The 11,003-nt window shown below is 38.3% G+C and overlaps 1 long non-coding RNA gene across 1 annotated transcript; it reads left to right on the top strand.

Annotated features, from left to right (window-relative positions):
• Positions 1-10,426: 10,426 nt before the first annotated feature.
• Positions 10,427-11,003, top strand: LOC140886208 (uncharacterized). The gene is made up of 3 exons (XR_012151475.1): positions 10,427-10,517; positions 10,627-10,689; positions 10,848-11,003. It is a non-coding gene; the product is annotated as an uncharacterized lncRNA (long non-coding RNA).

Here is an 11,003-nt window from a genome sequence, read left to right as displayed (position 1 = left end):
AGTAAGTGGATCAGCGATATTGTCTGCAGAGGCCACTCTTTCGACAGTGATGTCTCCTCTTTTCACAATCTCCCGGATGATTTGGTATTTCCTCAGTACGTGTTTGGATCTTTGATGAGACCTTGGTTCCTTTTCCTGAGCAACGACACCCGTGTTGTCACAGTACACCGGGACTGGACCAACAACTTCAGGAATGACGCCCAACTCTTGGACGAAATTCCTCATCCAAACAGCCTCTTTAGCAGCAGCTGATGCTGCAATGTATTCTGCTTCAGTGGTGGAATCCGCTGTGGTGTCCTGCTTGGAACTCTTCCAAGAGACAGCACCGCCATTGAGCATGAACACAAATCCAGAGGTTGACTTCGAGTCATCCACGTCACTTTGGAAGCTAGAGTCGGTATAGCCTTCCAATTTTAGTTCTCTTCCTCCATATACCATGAACATATTCTTAGTCCTTCGTAAGTACTTAAGAATGTCCTTCACGGCTTTCCAATGCATTTGACCGGGATTAGCTTGATATCTGCTCGTGACACTCAGAGCAAATGCTACATCCGGTCTGGTAGATATCATCCCATACATGATACTACCTATGGCTGACGCATATGGTACATGTGTCATTTTCTCTATCTCTTCATCAGTCTTGGGACACATAGACTTGGATAGAGAAACTCCATGACACATGGGTAGATGTCCTCTCTTGGACCCATCCATTGAAAACCGTTTCAATATGGTGTCGATGTAGGTTGACTGAGTGAGTCCTATCATTCTCTTAGATCTATCTCTATAGATCTGTATCCCTAGAATATAGGATGCCTCACCCAAATCCTTCATCGAGAATCTACCTGATAACCATATCTTTGTTGACTGCAACATCCCTACATCATTCCCAATGAGTAGGATGTCATCAACATAAAGTACTAAGAATGTCACAGCATCCTTAACTACTTTCTTGTACACGCATGGTTCCTCCGGATTCTTGATGAAAACAAAATCTTTTATTGTTTCATCAAATTTCTGGTTCCAACTTCTTGATGCTTGTTTTAGACCATAAATTGATCTCTGAAGCTTGCATACCTTATGCTCGCTTCCCATGGATGTGAACCCCTCAGGCTGCTTCATATAGATTTCTTCCTTAATGTCTCCATTAAGAAAAGCAGTCTTCACATCCATTTGCCATATCTCATAGTCATACCATGCAGCTATGGCAATAAGGATTCTTATGGACTTGAACATTGCAACTGGTGAAAAGGTTTCATCATAGTCAACTCCTTGTCTTTGAGTATAACCTTTTGCCACCAATCGCGCTTTGTAGGTCAATACCTTACCATTAGGCCCAAGCTTTCTCTTGTAGATCCATTTACACCCTATTGGAACAATTCCATCGGGAGGATCTACTAGAGACCAAACTTGGTTTGTATGCATCGAATCTATTTCTGACTGTATAGCTTCAAGCCATAAATTTGAATCCGCATCAGAAATTGCTTCCTTGAAGTTTCTTGGATCACATCCAACATCGGGTTCATCTTGATCCCCTTCAAGAAGAAGACCATATCGAATAGGAGGTCTAGAAGTCCTCTCGGATCTTCTAGGTATAGGCGTGTCCAGCAATGGTTCCTGAGGTGTAGGATCGTTATTTTGTATTTCGGGTTCTTCTCGAATTTCTTCGAGTTCCATCATCTCGCCTTTCTTATCCAATAAGAACTCCTTCTCCAAGAAGGTGGCATTCCTTGAAACAAACACCTTTGTTTCAGCAGGATAATAGAAATAATATCCGATTGAATTCTTCGGATACCCTACAAAATAACATAAGCTGGATCGACTATCCAACTTATCTCCCACTGTCCGCTTCACGTAAGCAGGATATCCCCAAATCCTCAAGTACGAATACTTAGGAGCTTTGCCATTCCATAACTCGTATGGTGTTTTGTCCACTGCTTTAGTGTGGACGTTGTTCAACAACAATACCGCCGTTTCAAGCGCATAGCCCCAAAACGAAGGTGGAAGCTCAGTGAAGCTCATCATGGACCGAACCATGTCCAACAAAGTTCGATTACGACGCTCTGATACACCATTAAGCTGTGGTGTCATAGGAGGAGTCCACTGAGAGAGAATCTCATTCTCTTTTAGATAGTCCAAAAACTCGGTACTTAAGTATTCTCCACCTCGATCCGATCGAAGTGCTTTAATACTTTTACCTAGTTTGTTTTCTACTTCAGCCTTGAATTCTTTGAACTTTTCAAATGCTTCAGACTTATATTTCATTAAATATAAATACCCATACCTCGAATAATCATCAGTAAAGGTAATGAAGTAGGTGTGGCCATATTGAGTACCAACTCTAAATGGACCACAAACATCTGTATGGATCAAATCCAACAGATTTTGACTACGCTCAGGTTTCCCCTTAAAAGGAGATTTAGTCATTTTTCCTTTCAGGCAGGATTCACAAGTAGGTAGAGAGTTAATATCAGACATATCAAACATGCCCTCTCCCACTAGCTTGTTCATCCTCCTTGAGGAAATATGACCTAGCCTAGCATGCCAAAGGTTTGCCGGGTTTTGGCTATCGATTTTCCTTTTGTTTGTTGTTGCCGGTTTATCAACATAATTTATTGGAACGTCTTTTAGTTTTAAGTTGTATAGATCGTTTTCAAGTTGTCCATTTCCAATAAAACATTCATTCTTGTAAATATTGCAAATCACATTCACAAAATTGCAAGAATAACCATCTCTATCAAGCATAGAAACAGAAATAATGTTTTTAATCAAATCCGGAACAAATAAAACATCTCTTAAAAGTAACTTAAAACCGTTCTGCAAAATTAAATAAACATCTCCCACGGCTTTAGCTTCAACTCTGGAACCATTTTCGAGCCTCAGCTGGGTCTCACCCATTCTAAAGCTTATTACTTCTTGTCATCATTTGCAACTCATTGTAAATGTGAGATCTACATCTGGTATCCAATACCCAAGAAGTAAAACATTTATTTCAATGTAAAACATACCCTTTGCAGTTCGCAACTATTCGAGGTATTCCTTGCAGTTACGTTTCCAATGACCGGGTTTCTTGCAGTGATGGCAAACTTGTTTAGACTTGTCCAATTTTGTATGTAACATTTGGCCTTGAGATCATGGTCCAACCATTTCTCTAGTTCGGCCAACCTTTCGGCAGTTACATCAGCCGGGGCTATTTTCGGAGAAGCCTTTTCTAACACTTAGAAAATCTTTTCCGAACTCAGGACATTCTTAACTTTATGGAACCATTCCGTATAGTTGCGCCAGAAAGTTTGTTTTGTTCGAGAACATGTGGATTACGAATTCATTGTAATGAAATACTGAGTTGAAACAGACAATAATCGATGATTGTTTAATGAATTTACTAAGACATAAAATAGGCGAAATTTATTTTATGAATCTCACTCCCACTATTTTAACGATTTTACTACCCTCTAGTGAAAACGGGAAACTGTTTTCCTTAGTGAGAACATGGAGTCCAATTGACAAACTATGGTCCCGAATAATATCAGCCAACCATAATTTTCAAAAGGTAGAGTCCAATTGCTTCCAAAACAACCTCCACGTTTTTACCTCATGTCCAATAAGGGCCCAATAATATGACGCCGTTTATTGTGACATGTCAAGATGACCCATCAATATTAAGTTGTGATGGACGGTCGCCATGTGGATCCCCCAATAATATGAGCCGATCCCATGGGAGTTCCACCCAACTTACAACATGTGTCGATCCAATGTACAGCTTTCCGACGAATGGGCCCCCCCCAATAATATGAGCCGGACCGTATCCGCGGGTAGCATCTCATACATTGATCGTTGATGGAAGGTAGGAACATTTAAACAATTTTTAAATTTCCTTTATTTATCTTGATATCAATTTTAAATCATATTTAAAATGAGGGATTTTATTTTTGAAAATTTGTCTCATCATTTTTAAAATTTTGTATACTTGTCGGATTCACACAATTTTGTCTAAAACATGCATACAACTATAATATCACATATTATATAGGATGATCGATTCCATTTCTAATCGACCCGTGGTTGCCAATCACGAGTCTTAGTCCAATCCTAGGTAATATGCAGTATTCAATGCAATCCTATTACATTTGCTTCCAATTTACATTTCTTCTGTCTTTATTGTCTGCTGGGCCCACCTCCATCTTCAAATCTTGATCTCCCACTAAATCTAATGTATTTACAATAAATAAAAATGACAAGTAGGGGATATATTTTTAAGGGGTGGGAACGGGCCATAAACCAAGCCCACTTTTATTACATATGACAATTCATATTGGGCCATAAACCAGGCCCATTAATAAATCCAACAACAATAAAAACAAATGTAAATTCCTAACATACACCTACAAAATTGGTCATGGCAATCGATCATCCTTATCCAATAACATTTAATTCAAAATTAATTTATTGGATAACATGCAATGGCAATTTAAATTTAAAAGGATAAAATCATATTCCATATATAAAATCTTATTTTACATACAAAATCATATTTTATCTTTTTATCAAATAAAACCATATTTTATCTATAAAATCCAATTTTATACATAAAATCATATTTTACTCAATATATCCATAAGATCATATCTTATCATCAATTGTACCAAAAATAATTAATTTCAAAATTCAATTAAAGGATAAAATATTGAAATTTTCCAAAAATTCAAATTTATCCAAAAATCAATTTTAAAATTTTCGGACTCGAACAATTCGATCCGACGCCTCGTGGACCAATCAAAACAATTTTCGATCGGACCAAAAATAGAATTTTAACATATTAAAATTTAATTTAAAAAATTAAAAAATAATTTTTCCCGCGGGCTGCCCAGGACATTCCCGGGCTGCCCGCGCCCCGTAGGGCTCGGGCCGGGCAGCCCGGCTGCCCCTAGGGCAGCGACGATCGCTGCCCTGCCCTGGGCAGCGATCACATCGCTGCCCTGGGCAGCGCCGTGCGCCGCCCTGTGCAGCGCCCAGCGCTGCGCAGGGCAGCGACCATCGCTGCCCCTCCCGGGCAGCGATCCAATCGCTGCCCGGGTTTTTGCCCGAAAAAAAAAATTTTTTATTTTAAAATATTTATTTTGTTTCAACAACCGAGGCCTAAAAAATTTCCGACTTGCCCAACGAATTTCCGACTTGCCCAACGAATCATGGTATGAGCGCCTAGAAACATCGCCCCATGATTCCCTAGGTATCACTGATAGTGCCTACAAGAACCAGTAGATTTTGGTTAGCGTACAGTACGGTCCCTTCATCCATATATCCCGATCGAATCAACAACCATTGGTATATCGAGAGTCGCTCGAGATTCGATAACTATGCAATGCATCTTGAAGATCAAATAGTGACATCGCATGTGCTACTAAGAAACCATTTCTTAAATCACATCATGTACTCTGGCCAGAGATTCGTCACACTAATATCTCCTCAGATCGCATAGGATATCCACACTCGCAAGTATGTGGTGAATCCTTGACAACAAAGCATCGACTCCTATATGTGTTGTAACTGTACCCAATCCCGACACCTGATGACCCCAATAGAGTCGGTAAACGAGTCAAAGCACAGTACTAGCATATAGAGTCTCAATGATGTCTCAAGTAGTAAGGACTAATGGTGTACAACCAAAACCGCGAACTATATCCACTAGATAAGTGATAACCACTTGGAAAGTACGGATAGGGTAGTTCGATCATTCATCATATGAATATCCATTTGCATGCTTCGAACATCTCTATGTTCCTTACCAATGAAACGTGGTACTCTGCATCGCAAATGCTAGTCTCAAACTCGAGCGATCCTTATCCTTATTATCGGACGGCTCAATCGACTAGGAACAGTTTAGAATATACAGTGACTATAAGATGTGTTTCATGATAGACATCTCCATGTTCTACCACATCTTACATACACTATAGTATATTCAAGGTCTTTATCAAAACAACAATAGTATATCACAATATCACAATATGAAGAAAGATAAAGTCATTGCCATTAATAAAAGTGTAAATAATATTAAACAAAAGATTGTTTATACAAAGAGTCATCAAAGCCCTTAGCCACAAGTTGGCTCACCGGGCACCCACTCTTTCAGTTTGATTGATTTCGTTTCTGATTTGTGTTGTTTTTCTTTGGAATTTGGCAATCCCTTACCATATGATTCGGTTTGTCACAGTTGTAGCAACTTCCTTGGAATTTCTTTGCTTTCCCCTTTTGCTTTCCATCATGGGGGTGCTTCCTCTTTTGACTCATACTAGACTCCGCCAGATTTGCTTTGGCCTTGGTTTCCATCTTTTTATGTGACTTGGCCTCGGTATTTCTGTTGTCCTCCTCGATGAGAAGTCTCACGATCAGATCTTCAAGTTTCAACACCTTACATTTGTGCTTAAGGTAGTTTTTGAAGTCCTTCCACATCGAAGGCAAATTCTCAATGATAGACGTGACTTGGAATGGTTCATTGATTTCCATCCCTTCGGCCAATAAGTCATGCAAGATGATCTGTATCTCTTGCACTTGACTCATCACAGTTTTTGAGTCTACCATTTTGAAGTTCCAAAATTTGCCAACCACAAACTTCTTTATGCCTGCGTCTTCAGTTTTGTATTTTTTTCTCCAAGGAATCCCAGAGTTTCTTGGTCGTCTTGACTGAGGAGTAGACACTATGGAGAGTGTCATCAAGGCCATTCAGAATATAGTTTCTGCATAGAAAATCGATGTGGTTCCATGCATCAACTGCGGTCCTCCTTTGGGAGTCAGAATCGCCATCAATGACAACAGGGGGACCCTCATTCAAAAATCTAGACAGATTGAGTGTTGTCAGATAGAACAACATCTTCTGCTGCCAACGTTTGAAGTCGGCACCAGAAAACTTTGGCGGCTTTTCTCCATGTGCAGGTGCGGAAGCGAGAGGAGTGAATGAAATGGTAGACATCTTCAGAATCCGAGAAATACAAAAATTTCGTCTTGCGATTGTTATGAGGGTGTATTCCGAATTCTGAAGAACTTGTACAACAACAGCAACAATGGCAACAACTAGTCAAGGCGAGAGAATCTCTCTATCCACAAGACGAAATTGCCCATTAACAGTGCTCAACGTTGGCGGCAATCGTCCCTAAGATACAACGACTAACGATCGTGATATAGCAGCACTACAAATATCACAAACTTCAGCGAACGAAAATACGTTTCAACTTTTTTTTGAGAAAGTGAGGGAGAGATTTTTCAGAAATCTGATGTATACGTTATCAGATGTTTCTGTATATCTTTTCTGTGTTATAACCACCGTATATATAGTCTTATACATGAAACAACACGTTTGAAGGCGTAAGGATGCAACCCATGACAAAAAAATCCTAGAAAGAGTCGTGACTTTTCAGTCTGCAGAAGGCGCGCTCGGTCGGTTATTTTTGACCGATCGAGCGCCCCACTTTTGACAGACTTTCTATCTCGCTCAAATAAGGGTGCGCTCGGTCGGTAAAATTTGGCGGACCGAGCGCCCAACTTTTCTGAAGCCCACTATCTCGCAAGGTGAGGGCTGCACTCGGTCCATTTTTGACCGCTTGGGCGCACTAATTTTTTTTTTTATCAATTAAAATTTTATCCAAAAAGAATAATTGATCATAAGACCTCGCCTTGCCTCGCCGAGATGGCCGGCCGTGCGCGCGTATGTTTGTTGCATCGATTAGCGTCTTGCCCCTTTATAAAACATCCGGTGCCCTAAGGGCCCAATCCCATAATCCAAAGTTGGATTATATAAGGTGAACAAAACATTAAACATGCTCCAATGTGGGAGAAACCAAAACAAGTTTTTCCTCCAATTTATTTTACCAAATTCAAACTATTCCAACACAATTCAAATAAGTCTTTCAAGCTCATTTCAATTATAATTCATTCAAAAATTATTCCAACAGAAGTTTCACTTGGTTAAAGGAAAACTCTACCTACCAAGCTCCATAAAATCTTCTTGCCAATCAGGCACAAGAAAAAAGACTCTCAACAATAATTCGTGTTGGACTCTAGTTTGATGATTACAAATTGAACTGCCAAGTTTTGTAAAACAGTTAAAAGATCTTGAATTTCTGAACAGAATCTTCGAACTGCTTTAACTGCTCAACAGAATCTTCGAACTATCTGAGCTGCCTAATGATTATTTGAACTGCTCAAAGTTTAAAGGCTTTTCGTCTGCTCAAGAAGACTATTCGTTATATTTGAAGATTTTCCAGAGAGAATTTATTGTCCATATTAAAAAGCGACAAGGATTAATTTTCACCCATCTTGGATCTCTTCTAACATTTATGAAGATATTTATAAAGACTCTCGAAACTATAACAAGACAGTTCAGAGAGAGAATCTAAGTCATCAAGAAGAACGTTGCAAAATATGACTATATATATTAGAGAGAACTTCAGAAAAGAGTTAGTGAAGAAATACAAAAAGAAATACATAAGAAAGTTCTCTCCGAGCACTTTGAATTTACATATCTCATTTGTTCACCAAGCCCATATAATAGCTATTCATCAGATTCTCTCAAAGGATCATCAAGGGCATCAAGACAACTTTCAACTGCTCATTCAAGAAGTGTTGAAGAAGAGTTGCTCAACTGATTGAATATACGGATTCATTCAAATCCTAATTTTCTTCATTCGTTGCTGTTAAAACTTACAGTTTTATTTTGTGTGGTGTCCTAGGAGTTCTAGGCAAAGGATAAGTCATACGATTGAAGTGAGTTGTATACAAAAGAGTTATAAACCAAAGTCTTCTAGTGAATTCCTTCCTAAGTAGAAGAAGGGAAGACGTAGAAGCAATTTGCTTCGAAATTCCATAATATCTTTATTGGGATAAAGTTTTGGTATTTTCACTACAACAAAAATGCACAAACACAACACTTAAAAGACAACGCTTTTAGTGAAAAAGCGTTGTCGTTATATATTTTTTATTAATCAAAGACAACGCTTTTTTAAAAAGCGTTGTCTATAAGCGTTTTTTAGGTCAAAGACAACTCTTTTAAAAGTGTTGTCTATTAGCATTTTTTTCCTATTATGACAACACTTTTTAAAAAGTGTTGTAGAAGAACTATTATTTTTATTTAAAATAAAACTTAAAATAAATAATATTATTTACTTCTCAGATCCTCAAAATCCCAAATCCCTTCTCGATTTTCTTTTCCGATCCCTTTCTCCTTTTTCATTCTTTCAATTCAAAATCTGCTTTCTCCTTTTTCTCTCGATTTTTGCTGGTCTTGCTCGATTCATTAGACGATTTTTCAAGTGATATTCGACAAGCCCACCTCGCATCTGCTGTACTTGCTCGGGCCGTCGGGACGAGAAGCCCACCTCGCATCTGCTGCTAAGCTTTCGTCGAACATCTTCAATTCCTTGAACTACTCTATAGGTGAATACCTTGAAAGTATTGATTTCTTGTAGCTCTTGTAGTTGACGAGATTTCACTCGACATCTCCATTGTTGCTTAGAGGTATTTTACTTGAAATTCTTCTGATTTTAGGCGTTTTTGGTGATTGTGTTCCTGTCTTCTCCTCCAAAATCTTTAGATGGAAACGGTGTGTCTTTATTAGCTTACTTGAAATTACGGGGTTTTTTTTATTCATGATGAGCATGGATTTCTTGCTTTTCCGATGTTTGGATTTGCAAAATTTCATGTTTTGTATCGTTTCAACTGTTGGGTGAATCTTTGATTATTGAATTTGTGATTCTTGTATTAACTTTTTGCTTGAACCCAACTTTTATATTTTTTATGTGTGAAAAAGAATCAATTTTTTCCACGTTTCTGAGATCTTGAATACTCGATATAGCGAGAAATCGTTTGGCTCTGATGATATTCGAGTGTTGCTGAATTATGGATTTTTTTATACTCTCTCGTCTCATGGTGTATTGCTGTAGATTGAGGTGTTGCATTTTTTAACTCTGTTTATTAATTCATATTGGTAATCTTGCTGAAAATCAAATTGCGAAAAATGGTTGTTTTGCTTTGAAGAAATCCAGTTGGATGTTGTTCTGAAGGCAATTCCCCTCCAGATGTTATGTTTCTTTCAGCAATAAGTGATTTTCCTTAAGTTTCTGCTATAAATAATAATCAGCACACATTTTTTTAGACTTTTTCATGGCTGATTAACTCTGTTTCAGGACGTGCGTGTTGTCACGAAGTCATTTCCGGCTCCCGAAATCTCATTTTTGCGGCCTCTGCCAGGTGCTCCCGAAGTTTCATGAATCATGCTCGCAGTATTCTTCTAGTAATCAACCAGATCAACAAATCTAAAGGACATCCATATGGTAAGTTAAAAGCTACATGATCACTCTTTTACGTCGAAAATCGAATCCAAGAATTTGTAAATGACTTAATGATTCTATGAATGCTTGATACATGTAAACAGTAATTAGTCAGCACGGCTGATGGAGGATTTTCTTGACCTTGCAAGCGACAACACCAGCAAGAATCTTGAAACATGTGGAGTTCTTGGTGCCTTTCTCGTGAGTTATAAAATCCTTTGTTTTTTTTATAAAAAAGTGAGGTTACCAGAATATTTGATAGTGATGTGGTTTTTTAAGATGGTATAAAAAAATGTTATGGATGATGCAGGAGTCTGGAACCTTTTATGTGACGAATCTAATAATCCCAAAATAAAAGTCTACCTCCAATTCTGTAAGAATTTGAAGCTTTTCGTGTTGTTCGTCTTTCATTTTTTTTCCTTTCCCATGTGGTTCCACTTTAAGAATGAAACTATTAATGGTTGCTTAGTTAAACACAGTGTGTTGCCTTTTCCAAACTTTTACTTATTTATTGTTACTTTATTGTGCCAGACTGTGAACGAGGTCGAAATGAAGAGTCCCTTATCCTCATCGGATGGATCCATGTAAGTTTTTTTGCTACTTTTCTTTCTTGAGCTTGCCATCGTTTGTTGGAAAAGGTTCGATTTAAAGTCAAACTCCTACTAGATAGGGTAACAAATCGACACA

This window comes from Henckelia pumila, chromosome 3 (genome assembly GCF_033568475.1).
Source record: "Henckelia pumila isolate YLH828 chromosome 3, ASM3356847v2, whole genome shotgun sequence".
NCBI classification, from domain to species: Eukaryota; Viridiplantae; Streptophyta; class Magnoliopsida; order Lamiales; family Gesneriaceae; genus Henckelia; species Henckelia pumila.
This window is presented reverse-complemented; position numbering and strand designations above follow the sequence as displayed.